The sequence below is a fragment of the Pteronotus mesoamericanus genome, unplaced genomic scaffold (assembly GCF_021234165.1).
Source record: "Pteronotus mesoamericanus isolate MK-2021 breed Mesoamerican mustached bat unplaced genomic scaffold, CSHL_Meso_final scaffold_85, whole genome shotgun sequence".
In the NCBI taxonomy this organism is placed as follows: domain Eukaryota; kingdom Metazoa; phylum Chordata; class Mammalia; order Chiroptera; family Mormoopidae; genus Pteronotus; species Pteronotus mesoamericanus.
Window position 1 is genome coordinate 5,598,242 of NW_026555329.1, and position 19,488 is coordinate 5,617,729.

The following is a 19,488-nucleotide window of genomic DNA, read 5'->3' on the forward strand; positions in this document are numbered from 1 at the left end:
GTTTGCCCATCACTGAGGCACATAAATAAAAGCAAGCAGCTGTGGATACAAAGGGAAATCAGGTTTGGCAGCGTTAACGTGGCCTCTACCCTCACACCACCAGTCTTTAAAACCGGGACTGCTCACTGAGCCTCCATGCATTTATACTTAGAGGTGAGATAAACTTTTAAATGAGCTTTTAGAGGCTGTCTGGAGAATAAACCCTCAAGTCATTTTTCTATAAAGAATAAGGATCTCGTTCCAGACCCCAAGTAAGGGCAAGTCACGATTGCAAGAGACACAGGACAATCAAGTTCCTGCAACGGGCCAGACCCCCCACCGCCCAGCTCTTTTCCACGTATTGTCTTGTTACCTCTCATGGCACCACTAGGGGGCAGGTCATGTTCCTTCCATTTCACCAGCGACACCACTGAGGTTCAGGGAGGTAAAATTTGGAACCAGGACTTGATTCCTTGTCTCTCTGAAGCAAAGGCCACATTCCTTCTCCTTCACATCATTGATTCTAACCCTGGCTCAAAAAGGTGAATACTTGGAAAATACGGGCTATGGAGGTTGTGTGAGTTTTTACAATCCACATGGGCCCACAGCCATGGTTCTCTATCGGGGCTGCCTGTTAGGATCGCTGCTGTGCCAGGTTTGCACTCGGGGCAGACAAGGCATCTCTTCATTCTGGACCCTCGGAATTCTCGGCAGTCAGTTCAAATAGACTGCTGGGCCCTGCCCAGAGTTTCTCATTCCTTAAGTCAGGAGTTGGCCCAGGAATATGCATTTCTAACACATGCTGCTGTTGTAGCTGGTAGGACTGTGCACGATTGTCTTAAGGCATTGTTTCTTAAAGTGCAGCCCCAACCCAGAGAATAAAATCAGAACTACTTATGGGCTCCAGAGCAGATTCTTAGGCCTGGGCCCAGACCTATCGGGGTGGACACCTGCGACCTGCCTTTCAGAGGTGTTCGAGGCGATTCGTCGGTCCACTGCGGTGTGAGAACTGCCGTCCAGTGAATTTTTAAACTCCCTCTCATCTCATATACAACCTGCCTTCTCAACTCTGTCTCATTTTGAGTGACAGCCGCACAGCAGAACTCCATTTACAACTGACCATAAGGGATGTCTTAGTCCATGTTTTATTTTAAAAAAGAGAGAGAGAGAAAACATTTTTACTAATTAAAAAAAAACACACAAAAAACAATTGTCAACTTTCCACCTCATCAAGAGGAAAGAAGGCTGGCAAAGGCATGGTTCCTTCGGGCTTCCCCACACAAGTAACACCAAGAGGAAAAAGGGTTCTGCCATGAGGCTCCTGGGAAGCTGGGTCACTGCCTGGCTTCCTCTGGCCTGGAAATGTCCACAGAAAGTGCCACTCACGGCTGAAGAGGAGGAAGCCAGGCCCAGGGGCGGATGTGCCCTGAAGAGAAGCAGGTGCTTCCCGGGGCCCTGCCCCTCAGCTGTGGCCCCTGAGGGAAGCCAGATGCCAAAAGGAGTATTTATAGCCACCTTGTGGCTGGTTCCTGCCTGCTCCCCACAGGAGGCCTGTGGATGGATCCCAGCTTCCCGGGCTGACAAGACGGGCTGGGGAGGAGTGGGAGATGAGGGAGGAGGTGGTCTGGCTGTCCTCCCTGAAGAGTTGCAGAAATTAGCCCCTCTTATCTCAAGTTACAAATACAATGGAATTTCAAATGAGGGCGAGATGAAGGTCATGGGAAAAGGTTTCCCATTGTTCCTCCAGAGCGAAGTCAGCTGCTGGCCCGGTGAGCCCCAGGGCCGGGAGGCCAGTTGGCTGCAGGCGGAACTGGTGGCCCGAGGCCCTCTGCTCCTCAGGAGGCGGGAAGGCCCAGGTCCTCAGCCCCGGTGCCGACCCGCCCCTGTCCCGGGGCCCTCAAACTGGGACCAGCGCTCCAGATTCTTAGCACAGGCCTGTCACCAGAAACAATGGCCCTTTTCTCTTTCACGGCCTCTCATTTAGGCCTTCGGGTTACAGAAGAAGACTGATGTAACACAGCTCTCGGTGTGGCTTTCTCCTGCCTGTGGACAGCCCAGAGTTGATTCAGGTGACAGGAAATGCACACCTGGGGTGGGGGGGTCCAGTTGGCAACTTAGCGGGAGGGGCCATGGTGGCCCCACTCATGGGGAAGAGTATTAGGGAGCCCCCGGGACATGTCTTGGTAGTTTACAGGGTACGCTCTGCATAGAGCACAGCTCTTCAGCTCTAAGTTTCTAGGTAAGATCGTTAGGTCTCCAGGGAAAAACCAACAAAACAGCAAGTGTCCCGGAAAGGGTTTCACTTCCTAACTGGCCGCAGGCCTGAGATCAAACCTGTTACTCAGAGTCCCAGGTGGGGTTCCTGTGAGAGGCACAATTGCCTTATTGTTCTGTCTGAGGCCCTTGCTTCTTGCAGAGCCCCTCGTGGCTGACTTCAGGGCTCAGTGAGCTTGACTAGGGTGTCTACAGGGACAGTCTAGTGGCCCTGGAATGCTCGTGGGGGGTGTCGTTTCAGAAAACTTTCGGCAAGTGGAAGGGAAATTATATTTTAGTTCTCTCTCTCTCTCTCTTTCTCTCTCCCTCTCTCCCTCTCTCTTTCTCATAAGGAATGTTACACAGCTAGATGCAATTGAAGTTAACATAATGGCTAGAGCCAGGCACACAAGAATAACAATAACCAACTGCTATTATATGCACTTTCAGGTTGCCTTGCACTATGCTAAGTGCTTTCTAGACATTATCTCATTTCATCCTCACAATGCGCCAAGGAGGTAGGTGAGGCTCCCCTCACTCCCACCCAGCAGAGGAATCGGAGGCCTAGAGAAGGCGAAGCATGCAAACTGCGACCTCCCGAAGAGCTCCCGCCTTCCTCCTCAGCCCTGCGCTCCGCTCTGTCTCATTAGATACTTCCGACTGGCCCCGCGCTGGTCTCCTCTATGAGCTCCTCAGCTTGCAGGGACCTCTGGCTTCCTTGCATCACACAAGTGGTGTGTGTGGTGGGTGGCGGGGGGGGGGGGGGCGGTTGCGGCGACTGGGGAAGTGGGGCTCAGGCAGCATCCCTGTGAGAGCCAGTTTATAGGGACAGCCCCTCAGGATGGCCCAGGACTCTGCGAGGCCCCCCTCCGTCCCATTCCCGTAGGCTTGCGCATGACCTTCCACCTTCTGCTGGATGCTAGCTCCCGATCGGCTCCTTCTCTGGCTTGGACCTCGTCCAGCTGGGCGACTTTTGGGCACACTATATAAACCAAACTCGTGGTGGCGCCAGCCCAGTGGGAATGCTTTGCCTGACTCTCAGGTGTAGTGGGGGCGAACAGGGGGAGGGAGCTGAGAGCAAACGCCCACCCCTGGACCACCAGGGAGTCAGCCACACTCTGCTGGTGTCTTGCTCTGGGTCAGCTGTTGCCCTTCTCCAGGGCTTGCTGGTGGCGGTCACTGAATGTGTCAGTTGTGGAAGGGCTACAGCACAAGTTATGTTGTGTGGAACTGAAGATCTTTTCAGTCTGGTGGGTGGGTTGGTCATTTTGTATGCTTTTTTTATCAGGCAGGAAATACAGTTGTAAGTTTTCACCCACAGAGAGCTTTTCCTCCCTGAACTCAGGGTCTTTCATTTTCCAAGTTGCCTAGATAAGAGTGTTGCTTACCCTGGCTGGTGTGGCTCAGTGGATGGAGCGCCAGCCTGCGAACCTAAGGGTCGCCAATTCAATTCCCAGGCAGGGCACATGCCTGGGTTGTGGGCCAGGTCCCCAGTGGTTGCGTGTGAGAGGCAACCACGCATTGATGTTTCTCTCCTTCTCTTCTCCCTCCCTGCCCCTCTCTCTTAAAATAAATAAATAAAATTTAAAAAAAATTTTAGAAAGTGTCACTTATGTCCTCCTTGATTTCCCATATACCCCCAGATCCAGCATAGCTCCTGGCACATGGTGGGCACTTCATAATACCTATTAAAGCTATTGATTAAGTGAATAATAAATTGAATAAGTAAATCAATAAAGCATTAATGTTGGGTCCTAGATTCCTGGAAATGACCCGGCAACATGACCCTGGGATTTTCTCTGGGTCTTAAAAAAAGAACTGTCCCTTTCAGAGATTTGGTGAGTATGTCAGTTCAGGTTCTGCAAGGAGCAAACACTGGAGGAGAATTAAAGTTCAGGCTTATTGGGGGAAATGCGTGTGAAAAATAAAAAAGGGAGAAGCAGGACTGGGTGAGGAAGACCACCGGGCAGATCTGACGCTCTTAGAGAAGGGGCAGAGTGAGCGGCACTGGGAAGCGCACCGGTTCCCCAGGGAGCGGGAAGCAGCCAGGCCTCAGCCCACTGCGCGTTCTTCCTCCCTCGAGGCCGCACCTGAGCTCCAGGCGCTGCACCTCCGTGGCTCTCAAGGGTAGGGGGTGGAGATGACCTGGATGTGACAATGGCTATTGGTTTTCCTTCATCCAGCAGTGCCTTCTCCTCCCGTGTTTCTTCCATTTGGGGGCACCTGTGTCTCCATCACCTCTACACCTTCCTTCCCATCTTCCCCCAACAGCACCTGCGTTGTCTCCATTGGGGGGGCAGGGCGATGCAGGATACCATGGTGCTTTCAGTGTTGCCACATCCTCTGTCTTTCCAACCAATTTCCAAATGTCTCTAACTCAACAAGCCCACACTTCACTGGAATGTGTTTCTTTCCAGGACAATTTTCTTTCCTGAAATTCCACCTCCATCAAGAGCACCGTCAGGCGCTGTCAGGGGCTACAGATAAAAATCCCACATTCCTCTTCGATGTCGCTCTACGTTCCTTTCTTGATGTCCCAGATACTGCACCACGCACCCCTCCGAACCCAGGCAGCTGAGGAAGGGCTCTGCTGGGCTTGGCTGCTGCCTCTGGCGGGGGCCTCGTCAGAAACGCAGGCCCTGCCAGAACAGACCACACAACATCCTAGTTTTTGTCACACAGTGTCTGGTTATCAGGATCTCAGTAAACAACCAAAAGGAGGACGTCCCTGTTATCAGCAGGGGAAAAGTATGTTTGTTTTCTTGACTCCTTGCATCCTGGCAATTGATGTGCTGAATAAACCATCCTGTTGACTTAAGTCACTTTCCCTAGAAAGGCACTAGTTCTAACCCCAGACCTTTCAACCACGCTGCAAATATGAAGCTGTGTGTTAGGCGCTTCCTTCCACTGTGATCTTCGTACGTGTCGCAGTTACCATGACGGCCATTGCCTTCCTCCTGTTCATTCTCTCGTATTCATTCACTGGTTCATTCATTCATTCAGTTTTGGTCCACTCCACATTCGCTGAGAAAGAGCCACAGGGGCTTGTAGTGAGAGGCATGTGCTCTGCGGCCAGACTGACTGGTCTCAGATCCCAGCTGAATCACTGTCTAGGGTGAGGGGCTATAGACAAATTACATAACCACCCCTCACCTCAGTGTTCTCATCTGTAAATGGGGGTAATTAGAATGCCCATCTCAGAAGCTCATGAGGATTCAAATACTTAAACAGTGCCTGGCACATGGTGAGTCAATTAAAGGGATGCTGCATCAGTAAATTCAAATCCTGGCTCTCAAGGAAGTTCTCCCTGAACAGCGCCCAAACAGTCGTGGCAAAGGCAGGTGTGAGGGACAACCGGGGCGAGCTCAGGCGCGCCGACCTGGAACCCTTCTGAGGTGGGGGTACTGGAATAATGAACGTTACACAGTCCTGAAAATTGTTTATTGACTAACATTGGTTCCAGCGTAGTGGTAAGAGTATAAATAGCTCCTTTCAAATATAGAAAATAAAATTCTTTTTAACAAATGAAAAATAACTTTGTTCATATGCATAAAGCAAAGTTTTAAATAATTGTTTACAAATTAAGAAAATGTATACAAAATATGAAATTACTGTACATATTGTCCATAAATACATATTTTCACACTTTAACCAATTTCTCAGTCATAACTTGTTGCAATCAGTCTCTGACATTTTTGAAGACTGTATTTATTTCAATGTCCTTTTATTTTTAATTGTCAAGGTAAAATTGAATGCCATATTATTTATACTTGCATTTTATGAATCTGAAACTTGAAATTGACCCTTTTCTGTGAACCAAAATATTTTTAATCAAGAAAGTACTCTCTCTAGATGTGCTGAATTATTTAGTAAGCTCAGAGCCGATGCAGCTAAATGGAAGATATTCTCAATGCTAATGTTTTTTAATTGGATTGTGTGAATATTTCAGCCCAAATAACTTTTCAAGGTTGGTCTTTCACTCACATTCAGAGCATCTTTACTCAACAAATAATTTTACAAGGCCTGGATTGTCAAGTAATTTCTCACTATTTATGATTCTTTTAAATGTTTTACGAAGGTTGGGTGTTGTAAAATTGCAGGTTTTTTCAATTATATTTCACTTCAGCACTGAATATAAATTGATCCAATTAAAAACAGGAGCTTCATCAAAAGATCCATTCCACAAGTGAAGGTATCGTATACCCCCGAGCTCCTGCAGTTTAATGTCTTCATTTCCTCGTGCTTTGGAAGAGACAATTTCAGTGTGTCACAGTGTAAGCTTGTTTTAGATAATTACAATTCGTAAAAAGCTTCACTACCTGAAAATTTTTGTGCTCCACTATTGAATATTTGTTAAAATATTCCAGTTGATTTTCATCAAAATGTAAGCAAACATTTAAAGAATTATCTCAGGACACATAGGTAGATTTACAAAATAGTTGTTTGAAGGCTCAAAGATTTTTAGAATTGACTTGCTGCTGGTGGGCACTAGAAAAAGGAGAAAATGGGTCTGTCTTGCTGAAGCTTTTGTTGTTATTGTTGACACATGGGGTTGGTTTGTTTTGAGAAGGGTGACTGGATACTTAATATAAGCTCTGCCACAAGAATTTTGTACTTTACTTTGTTTATATATAGAAATACTTACAATTTTTGCCAATGACAGTTTCTATTTCCTTTGGTGGAATATTACAGTTGTTTGGATGCAAACATGAATTTTGTGTTCTGCCACAGTGTCCAAGTACATTCTTAATTCGGTAAGAACGTTATTTCCCATGAACCCAAGTACCTCTCAAAATTTGTATTCCTGTTATTACTGCAAAAACATATCTTCAGTGCTGAACTTTTGAACTGAATTTATAACAGTATTTCCAACAATGCCAGGTATTCTACCTAAGAATAAAATTCCAACAACTTTACTTTTATTTTATGAATTGTATGGGGTAAATATTTCGCAGGTGTTGGAGTCAACCAGTTTTCTCTCTGAACTGTCTGAGGACTCATATGAAAGGGGCTTCAAGCAGCCGGTCAGCCTCTCTTCTTTTGCTAATGTCACCAACACCCACAGAGTTATCAGTTCACTTTGTGTATGTACAGACTGGGAATAGATATGGGCAAAACAAATTGAGAAGAATAGTCCTTTGATCTAAACAAAAGTCCATGCTTCCCAGGGTGATACGTAAACACACATACCTTCTGCAGCTGCACACGTGAAATTGTCGTTTAGGAACACATCCTTCTTAAAATAGTTCTAATCTTTGAAGTAGACGCTGCAACTTCTTTGTACAGTTGTGCCTGGTTTTGAGGCAGCTAGTCATGTCCCCAGGGTCCAAGAGTGGATGGTAAGAGTCATCAAAGAATTTGTACAAGTTACGTATTTAACGACTTTCTTTTTTAAAAATTATTTATTTATGAGAGAGGAGAAGGGAGGGAGAAAGAGAGGGAGAGCAACATCAATGTGAGAGAGAAACATCGATCAGTTGCCTTTTGCATGCACCTGGGCTAGGGGCCAAACCTGCAACCCAGGCATGCGCCCTGACGGGGGACCAACTGGGGACCTTTCGCTTTGGGGAACGACACCCAGGCAACGGAGCCACACCGGTCAGGGCTCCAATTTATTGATACACGGGAATCCAGTACCTAGTGTTTCATTTAACATGCATATTTTTGGTTTAATTGTTGCTGAGAACATTTATTGCCAAATTAAAAAGTGTTATCCTGCAGTAAAATAAATAGTTGTAATTTTATGCCATATTGTAAACGAAAAACTTCTACCACAAGAGTATTCAGATTACTCATTATGCTCAGTCTCTAACTCCCACACAAGCGCCTAATATACAATTTCTCCTATTTTCTAGATAATACTAACCGAAGGTCTGGTGACTTTGTCCATCTTTCACAACACTGCTCTGGCCAAGACACACCAGGCTGGTACACCAAGTGGCCAGCAGGAATAGCGGTGCTGAACACATCTCTTGTCACCTTCCAAGAATGATATATACGTGTATATATGTATATATACATACATATATAAATATAATATATGCATTATATATATACACACACACATATATATGGAGAGAAAGAGAGCAAGTGCTTGTGTGCTGTCCTTGAAAAAGCAATGTTAGTTATCACCTGTTCTGAGGAAGCTCAAGAAAAGGAAGAGGTTATTGCTGTTCATCTTTCACATTTAAGATGGCATTGAAGTGAGAACCATACATCTTATGATTGCAGACCAGACCGTGGTGGAAACAGGAAGTCAAAGGACATCCACCAAACGCAGCCCAGTTAATTTTAATGCAGTTGCCACTAACAGTATTTTATAGAAAAATAAAACATCTGAGACAAAGGCTAAAAACTTCACGGGACGCCAAGCACGATCTGGTGCTGTCCGGGGAGAGGCGGGCGTGTCGGCTCGCTGGCTGGGAGTGGCGTAAGCAGGCACCCCTTCGGGACGGATCCCCTCCGGCAGGGGGCGTCAGGGCAGGTTTCTCAGAGCAGGGAGTCCCCGGGCAGAACCTTGAAAGATAGGATGGAAATTGTCAGGTAAAGTATGCAAAGCATTTAAAAAAAAAATATAAGAGCTCTGTGTAAAGCTTTTATTTATCTCTTTTTGTTATCACAAAAATCCTTGGAGTGGATAATACCACTGAGATTTTAGATATGAGGAAACCGAGGCTCACTGAGGTTAAGGAACTTACCTGAGGTCCCCCACGTAGGCCTTGATGAGGCTGGGATGCAAGGAGAAGGCTCTGGTTCCAGCGCTGGGCGCCCGTTCCTGGCAGGGCCACCAGGCCGTTCTGAACGTACAATGGCTCAGCACAAGAGATGGTGTGCACATCAGGAAACTGCGAGCCATTTTGGCAACAACAGCGGTGGGGTGGGTCTGATGAAAGATGCAGCTGGAGGGAGGCGGAGGCCAGGTTGGGACAGGCTTGGATGCCAGGCTAACTTGACTCGAGTCCTGATAGTTGCAAAGAGCGTAGCACAGCTGCCCTTCCCCGTGGAGAGCTCCAGGCGACTGCAGCCTTCACTGCCCTGCTCCCTACCTCTCGCTCGCAGTGCTTGCTGTTCACAGGTGAGCTGCAGCTGTGGCTAGAGGTAACGCAGTTTAGTACTTTACTGAACACCGTCTTGGGTAGTTTTCTTATTGTTCTCTGTAAGCATAGTTGGTCTCTTAAGCAAGAGCTTCAGGTTTTTTAAGGCAGAGATTGATGCCTTACAGATACTATAGGTTTTTTAATAACCTACTCTTGGTGCTGAGCACACGAAGTGTTCAGGAAAAAAAAAAAACATTTGTTGATGGTTGTCAATAAATGGATTTTGGATTGCATTCAATTGATTTCTCTAATACAGTCATGTTTCTCTTTCACGACAGGGGTAGGTTTTGCGAAATGAGTCAGTAGGCGATTTCATTGCTGGCAAACACCACAGGGCACACTTATACACACCTAGATGGTACCTCTGTGATTGTGTGTGCTGTACTTTCATACCCCTGGCAGGGCAGTAGGTTTGTTTATACCAGCAGCATCACAAACACTCAATAAGGTGTTGTGCCATGGCCTTATGAGGTCTATGCCATCACTAAGCAACAGGATGTTTTTTTAGCTCCATTATAATGTTATGGGACCACCGTTATACATGTGGACAGTAGTTAACTGAAACATCATTATGAGACACAGGACTGTATTTCAATGTTTAAGAATTTGACTTGAGTTTGAACCTGCTTTAATTCGGCTTTTTGGCACTCGCCTGCTTTGCGCAGACCCCCAGAATTACTCTTTGGCTTGCTCTGGCCTGGGGCTTCCATTTTAGTAGCTTAGCCTTGTGTCATGGTTGCAATTTCCACCTCCTCTTCGGCCCCACCAGCGTCACAGGCTCGTTTTCTGCCAGACATTGATGGTCGAGTAAGTCCAGATGGGCAGGCCGTTGACCCATTAATGCCTCACAGGCCACACCCATTGGAGCATTACTTGACTTTAATCTCAACTGATTAACCTTCACTCATTTTCATAAATCTAACCAGGTCTACATAGGACTAGAACTCTGGAACTGTGTTATGCAACATGGTAACCCTCGTCACATGGGGCTATTTAAATAAAATAAGATTTAAGCCCTGGCTGGTGTGGCTCAGTAGATGGAGTGCTGGCCTGAAAACCAAAAGGCTACCAGTTCAATCCCCAGTCAGGGTACTACATGCCTAGGTTGCAGGTCAGGTCCCCAGTTGAAGGCATGCGAGAGGCAACTGATGGATGTATCTCTGGCATATCGATGTTTCTCTCCCTCTCTTTCTCCCTCCCTTCTGCTCTCTCTAAAAATAAATAAATAAAATCTTTTAAAAAAAGAAAGCTTTACCTTAAAAAAAAAAAGATTTAAAATTCAGTTCCTCAGTCACACTAGTCACATTTCAAGTGCTCTCTGGCCACATGTGGCTAGTGGCTACCCTATTAGACGAATAGTAATTTAGAACTTTTTCATCATTGCAGAAAGTTCTATTAGAACAAGGCTATTGATTTGGGGTAAGAATATTGAATAAATTAACAAATTCTGTAGCCAAAACTGAGCAATTTTGATAAATGATTCCTATTTTTGCTTATTTATTATTTAACGTAATATTAATAGAATTCCTAGTGATAAAATTACTTCTATAACTATTTGTTGAAGTATCTATGTCTTTCAACAAATCTGTGAGCACTTCCAGGGTAGGGAACATGTGGTATCTTTCTCTCTGCCAGGCTTGAATTGGTGTCTGGCACAGAACAGGCTCAGAACCTGTTTGGAGAATGAATCAATAAATGCTTAGAAATATCACTTAATTTTCTCTATTGCTAACTATAGCTATTAGTCTCACAGATATTCTGAGATGTATCAATTTTCTAACCTATTCTTCCCATTTTTAATGCTATATATTCTGACAATGTGAAAAAAAGAAAAAGTTCAAGAATGACATATACATTTATTTGAAAATATGACAAAAATCAATGGTGGGGGGCACAAAAAGAAAAGCTCTCCAGGGGGCCCCTTGGGAGAGACATGACCCCCCCTTGGTCCCCTTTGTGGAGCTGGCGGGAGCTGGCACAGGTCGTCAGGACTTCTGATGGACACAGGTGCCCCGTCCTTCAGGCAAGGAAGGCAGGACAGACTGTGGAAAGTCAGCTTCCTGTCCCTCTTCTTTCCCTGGAGGGGCCTCTGCCAGGGCCCTGCGATGCTTATCTGGGCTCCGCAGCCTTTGCAGTGAGGTCATCCGGGAAGTTGAGTGCCTTTGATACAATTATCTCTGCATCCTCTGCCCTTTGTTCTCCTGGAGAATGACGGGCGACCCTGGGCTTCTTACGTGGTGGACGCAGCTGCTGCGAGGCGGGATGCCAGGTGCAGGCATCTGCGTGGCTGAGCCTGTGCTTCCCCAGCGTCAGGACGGGGCCCGCGGACTGCAGAGGAGCGGGGACTTCATCTGTGCTGGGACTCTCTTTCACACACAAACACATACTTAAACACACATATGCACACACCCATGTGTCATGATAAAGCCAGAGGTTCCTCCTCTTCTACTCATCTTAGTTGACGATCAGACCAGTTCTAAGGGCTCGTTCTTTCCTAAAGATGTAGGGATGGGTAGCTTTTTGGAGTGAGATTTCTCCCCAGTCCTGAGCCCATCTCTTCACATCTTAATATACTCTTCCTTATTGTATGTGGACACCTCGCAATATTTTCTGCCCAGTAGGAGTTCTGCGTTGCAGGCTTTCCCCAAACCCCACAGCTTGTGCCCTGTTTCCTACATGGATCCCCCTTCCCACCCTGCTGTGAGCCCTAGATCGCCTTCCTGGGCGACAGTGAATCAGTGTGGGGGCAGGGGCTGGTGGAAATGAAGGGGAACCTCCTGGCTTTGCTGAGTCCAGTCAGATTACAGGAGACTTGTGAAGTTTATCCACACGCTCTCTCGTGAATAACAGTCATTCAGGTCCTGTTTCATTCTGAGATTCCCTGTCGACTCACTCTTTCTCTTCTGCTTCTCTATTCCATTTTCTTGTTGACTATTGAAACATTCTCTCAGCAATCAGGCAGCATTTGTTAACAGAGACAGCAGGTCTTAAGAACTCAGAATTTTTCTGCCTGGGGTTGAGCTTATGAAGCAACTGGAAGCCCCTGGCTCTCAGGGAATGACGAGAGCATTTCTCTACAAAGCCAAGACTCCCCTGTGTGTGTGTGCGTGCGTGTGTGTGTGTAAATACTTTCAGTGCTCATATCATCAGTAATCCACAGCAGAGTAACAGGCTGGAATAGTAAACTGCCCATTAGAAACCATTGAAGGGGAGGTTTCCTGTGTCCCCCTGGTCGAGGGAGAGGGGAGGGGAATAGTGGATAACAGAGGGCATCTGCTGGTCGGGGCTCCTGGTATTCCTTCTCACTTCCTCATGTAACATTTTTCCAGTCTTCGTTCAGATATTGTACTAGTTCAAGAAGGACACAAATGGCACAACCTGAGGGTTCAACACAGAGGCTGGTGACAGAGGCGTGGGTAGAATGGGGGCCAAGAAAGGACAGAGGAGAGCTAAGGAGCTGGCAACAGCCGAGAACATCTTAGGGAAGGATTTTAGATGATCTGGTTTACTGTATTGTTTGTTAAATAGGGAACTCTTCAGACTTTCCATTTTTTCACGTAGTGCCCAGAGACCCGATGAAATGCCGACTGTAATGAATTGCGGAGACCAGGCCCCAGGGTTCCTCACCTCCAGGGCGGCGCTTCCCTTCCCCATTGGTCGGGGGCTCAGCCTCATTTTCTCTAGAGGGTCTAACAGAACAGGCATGTGTAGCCTAATGAGCACTCACATGCAGAGAGGGCAAAACAGAGGGAAAGCAATAACAGTACTACGGTCTCCAGTTCCAAGGACAGTGTCGTAGCCTCTGGGGGCTGGAAGAGCCCTTTGTGAGTGCGTGATGGGAAGTAGCTCTGGGAACCGTGGCTCCTTTCCGCAGGGTGGCTCTCCACGGCCGCTGCTCCTTGGCTTCTTCTTTCGAAGCCAGACCCAAAAGACCCTGTTCCTCAGGACTTCCGCTCCGCCTAGGCTGGGAGCCGTCTCCCTTCAGCTCCGGCTGTCCATTGAGGCCGCATCCCGGGTGGCTGTCAGTCTGAACGGTGACATGGTACCTTGATCAATGTTGTGGCAGATTTTATAAAATACTATTATCAGTGCTAGGGAGATAGTGTAGCTGGAAACTGGCTATTCTGTAAGCAACACGCCCGCAAGCTGGAGTGCTCAGAACACCATGCTAATCAGTGGAAAACAGATGTTCAGCCCATCAATTTGCTGCATATGATACCAAGTGATATTTTTCTTTTTAAACGTTGTCTCATTGAAACGATTGACCCTGGGCCCGGACTGGCCCCACTGCATGGTTCCTTTTGGCACACGGCAGATCGGGACTGCCTGTGGGCCACAATCGAACGCCGCAGAGGGGCCGTGAGGAGCAGTGGGCAGCCCCGGTCGGCGTGACGGCTGGCTGGCATTTTCCTCGCAAAATGACTCGCTGCTGCCCACCCAGCACGTTATTGGTGTAAAAGCATGTGAATAATAGTACAGCATTCTGACCAGTGAGTTAAATTTTAATGTATAACATCAATCCCTGGGTGAGTTAATCCAGTATCAGTTTTTGATAAATAAGCTTGCAGTAAGTTTCAAAACATGGGCAATGAGCTATTTTGGGGATACTTGCCTTGGTCTTTTGCTTTGAAGCTTTTCTTTTAATAAATAGGATTAAACTATGTTTTCTAAAAATGATAAAAATATTATTACAAGTATGTGAAAATCCTGCCTACCCAGAGGTGGTAACAGTTAATAATTTCATATATTTTCTTCCAGTTTTTTCTCCCACACATTTTTTTACTAGTAGAGATGATACTATATCTTGATGTGATTTTTTTTCACTTAATTTGTATACTGATGAAGTTTTTTCTCCACTCAACATGACAACTCAAGTGTTCCCTTTGTTGTTATCAATTTTTCATAAATATTCTTAACAGCAACATAGCATTCCATTGTGTGAATATAGAATAGTTTATTTAAATAATACCCTATTATTAGTTAGGTGGTCTCTGGTGACTTATTACAAGTAATACTCAATTCAACATCTTTGTTACATAAGATTTTTTTCTATATCTTAAATCATTTTCTTAAACTAGTACCCTATAATTATAGTAGACTTATTTAGTCAAAGTTTTGGATATTTTTCAGGCTTCTGAGACAGTCAGATTATTTTCCTAGAAGGAGATCCCTAGTTATATTTACTCTAAGAAGACACATGAGGATTTGTCTCACCATACCTAGGTCTGTATGGACTATTACATTCTTTTTTAATTGCTATTTTAATTGGTAGAAATTATAGCTTTTTGAATGGGAGTGAACTAGCCAGTTCATGCCCTTTACCCATTAACCTCTTGGGATCACACTACTTTTTTCTCTTGGGATCATACGAAATCTTTAGTTATTAATTAAATTAGTTTTTTGTGTTATATATGATAGATATTGTCAGTTTATTTGCATTTTATTTTGTGTTTTGATGTATAAAATCTCTACGTTTTTATGTAATCATATCTATCATCCCTTTGCCATTTTTTTTAAATTGAATTTACGCTTGGAAACCAGAAATAAATAGAAGGCAAAGCATTAATTATAGTGTTTATTTTTAACAGTGTTGTTGAGGTATAATCTACATACCATAAATTCATTTGTTTTAAGTCTACAACTCAGTGACTTTTAGTAACTTTATGGAGTGGTGTAAACCTCACCAGGATCTAAGTTTGGAACATTTCTGTCTTCCCCCAAACTCCGCGCTCGCCTGCCGTCACCCCTTATCCCTCCTCCTCGCCAGAGGCAAACACTAACTTGCTTCCTGCCTCTTGGGATAACCCTGTGCTAGACACGTTGTGTGAATGGAATCCTACAATCTACGGCTTTTTTTGACTGGCTCCTCTTGCTTAGTGTAATGTTTTCAAGGGTTAACCATGTGGCATCATATAATGGCCTTTTATTCTTCGGTATGGCTGAGTAATAATCCGTTGATGGATATACCACATTTTATTTATACATTCATCCATTGATAGACGTTTGGGTGGTTTCTACCTTTTGAGTATCGCAAAGAAGGATGAAATGAACATTCACATGCAAGTCTTTGTGTGGCCATACATTCTTACTTCTCTTAAATATATACCTGGGAGTGGAATGGCTGGGTCATGTGGTAAATATATGCTTCACTTTTTGAGAAACAGCTAATTATTTTCCAAACTGGCTGTATCTTTTGCTTTCTCACCACCATGTTCCAGTTTCTCCACATCCTTGTCAGCACTTGTCATTGTCATTGTAGTCTTTTCACACTACGCTCCTTTGCTAGTAAGGACTTAGAATAATTTCCCCTTAACCATTTGTTTGCTGTGTCTTTTTATAATACTAAATGTATATTTAAATGAAATATATTTACACTCTTTTTTCTCCCAGTATCTCCTTTCCACATTCTTCAACACAAAACTTCATCTTTTTCCTTCTCATTCAAACAACAACAAGCGTTTCCCTAATTTGGCCATAGGAAATGTTAGGATAAACTAATGTGACCATTTAAATCATCCATGACTGCATTAAATCTTTTTGAAAGTAGTGGGATAAAAAGTTTTTTTAAAAGTACTGCAAATGAGTATGCTTATCCTCAAAGTATTTACCTGAGTATTCCAATTAAGTTAGCCCTCAAGCCATTTTGGGGGCTATTCTTTCAAAATTGCCCTGCAGGGTCTCTGGCATATTATCCTGGCCCTCCCCAGTGGTTGCTATGTGTGTGGCAGGTGGAGTTTATTTTTAGAGAGGGCATAAAGTCATTTAAAACCAAACACACTCAGTAAAGCGACTGATTGAATTGGACCAGGAATATGGATTCCATAGTTACACACACACTTGTGCTCACACACATACAGAGGTACCTTCTCTGTGTGTTTCTTAGATTAAACCAGAAAACAACTCTAAACATAGGGCTGTTTGTATTTTTAAGGAATAGCATTATTAGTTAAACAAGAGAATAACTTCCTGTAGTTAACATCTTTAAAGATAAAAACATTCAAATAGATGTTCAAGTTCTTGCATATTTGTTTAAAAGTGTATCCTATTATTTGATAATGACATTTTATTTCAAAGTTAACTTTGATCATTCCAAGTGTGGAGTTGTATCCAAACTGAAATATTCCTACAGGGTGTTCTAATTACAGAGTCGGGGGCACAGTGGGAGAAGTGGTCCGCGCTTCGGTTTCCAGTTCCCTACTGAGCACGTAGTGAGTTTCTGGTCTCGTTGGCCTTGGTGTTGAACTCGATGAATATCAAGCATATCTATGCTTCTTGTAGGCTTCTTCAGAATGCTAATGATTCATATTTATTACAATAAAGCTGGAGAAAATCTGTTTTCTTTTGGTTTACTGGGCTTCCTCCTGCTACATCTGTATTCAAAAAGAGTGTCGACCACACCAAAGCTCTCCTGGAGGCTGGAAAGTAAGCTCCTGGGACTGAATTTGAATGCAAATGGAACTGCCTCGCTGTGGCGTGAAGTTGAGGGAGAGGAACTCCGAAGAGCTTGACTCTACTGCCTTGTAGACAGAGAGTAGTCAGGGTGCCCCAGAATGTGAGCTCTGTCATGGGCTGTGTGGCTTCTGACACCACCCTGGGCCTCAGTTTTGTCAACTACAAAATGAGCACAAAAGGAAAAATATTTGTCTCATGAGGTATAGCAAACTTGTAACTCAGCGACCCTCGTCACTGTGTGTGGCATATATTAAGCATTCAAATAAGGAGAACTCCCTGCCGTCACTATTATCAGCCGTCGCCATCATCATCTTTGCACCCCTTCAGCTCCCACCAGTGCCTGTTTAACGAGAGCACAGTAAGTGGTCCCTCATGTTACTGCCACCCTGTCATTTCTTAGTGCAGAGCCTGGCCTACAGCCAGTGAAGAATAATAAATGAATATTAAAGGGCTGAAAAAATCCACTCTAACCAGGGGGTTCCCAGACATAATTCATATCAGATATTCAGAAAAATGGTGTTTATCATCCTTTTTTAATTAATCAAAATCTTCCTACATTTTTATTATGTGTTCTGAGAGACAGGCAGTAGCGTGTGGTTGTTATAAGCACAGATGCTGGAGCGGGAGCACCTGGGTTCAAACCCTGGTTGTGTTTCTTACTTGCTGTGTGACCCAGGACAAGTTATCTACCCAATTTGTTCCCCTCTCTCTTATTTTTTAAAATTTAATCTTTATTGTATTTCTTCCATTACCATTTAATCCCTTGTACCCCCCTTTCTGCCCCAGCAATCACCCCACTGTTGTCCATGTCCGTGAGTCCTTCTTCCTTTTTGCTCCATCCCTCCACCTCCTAACCTCCCCCCTTACTAGCCATCATCTGCTCTCCATCTATGAGTCTGTCTCTGTTTTGCTTGTTAGTGCAGTTTTTTCATTAGATTCTACATATGAGTGAAATCATATGGTATTTGTCGTTCTCTGATTGGCTTATTTCACTTAGCATGTTCCTCTAAACAGGACATCCAGATGGCCAATAGACATATGAAAAGATGCATCACTAATCATCAAAGAAATGCAAATTAAAACCACAATGAGATACCATCTCACACCTGTCAGAATGGCTGTCAGCAATAAATTAGCAAACAACAAGTGCTGGTGAGGATGTGGAGAAAGGGAAACAGTTTTGTATTGTTGATGGGAACGTTGATGGGAATGTTTTCCTGGTCCATCCATGCTGTTGCAAAGGATAAAATCTTCTTTTTTATGACTGAGTAGAATTCCATTGTGTAAATATCCCATAATTATTTTACCCACTCATTTATTAATGGACACTTGGGCTGCTTCCACATTTTGGTGATTGTAAATAACACTGCAGTGAACTTAGGGGTGCTTATGTTCTTTTGAATTAATGTTTTGTGTTCCTTTGGACGTATTCCCAGAAGTGGGATTGTTGGGTCAGAAGGCAGATCCACTTTTAATTTTTTGAGGTATCTCCATACTTTTTTCCACAGTGACTGCGCCAGTCTGCGTTCCCATCAACAATACAAAACTGTTTCCCTTTCTCCACATCCTCACCAGCACTTGTTGTTTGCTAATTTATTGCTGACAGCCATTCTGACAGGTGTGAGATGGTATCTCATTGTGGTTTTAATTTGCATTTCTTTGATGATTAGTGATGCATCTTTTCATATGTCTATTGGCCATCTGGACGTCCTGTTTAGAGGAATATCTATTCAAATCCTTTGCTCATTTTTTAATTGAGTTGTTATTTTGGTGTTGAGTTTTGAAAGTACTTTATAAATTTGGATATTAACCCCTTATCAGATGTATCAATGAATATGTACCAAGGAAGAGAAGAATTTTAAGAAGGGAAAAGGCAGAGTCCTTTCCTCAGGAAAGCTCTTCAATCTTCAAGGATCCACATGTGGCAACAAGGCATGCAAAGGGAAAGCCAAATGTGAAGAATTCAGAGTAGACACAGAGGTTTTTGGATACATGTATAACAACCAGCTTCCTGAGAGATAAAGCCCTGATTTACAGATTTTCCAGTTTATGTGGTATAAATATTCCCGCCATGGCCAGTCTTTGCTACAGCTGCCATTGTGGCCTTGTTGAATGTGGCACTGAATAAAGACACACCATCGGTTCTTGCAAGCTGATACAAGGGACTCCAAGACACTCCTGGATAGAAGCTTCAGGATTCCAAAGGAGAACCCCACATATTAGTGACATAGGCTCAGTGCTCTAAAATCCCAGTGGTTGGAGAGTTCTTCCTGGTTTGGGGGACAAGATGGTAAGCCAGAGGGAGCAGCACTTTTTTATATGACCTACTGCATTAAAAAATCCTCTTATTACCTGCATAGGAGAGAGATGGGGCCCTCATCCCCAGGCAAAACACAGGTGGGGCCTGACCTTGGCCTGCACCACCCAGGAAACCCCAGAGTCTGTGTACCCAGTGGACAGTTATAGACCATGTTGAAGTGCCACCACTCTGCCCCTGCAGAGCTGATCCTCCATGGAGGAGGCTGGTGGTCACTAGTCACAGACAGTCCTTGCAGCTGACTGGCCCAGGTAAATCCCTCTCATTGACCTGCCAACAGCCACCAAGCCTCAACTACAAGAGGAGAGAGTACTCAACCCACATAAAGAACACACCTTGAGTACCAGCTTGGATGATAGGGGAGGTGGTGCCACTGGACCCTACAGAACA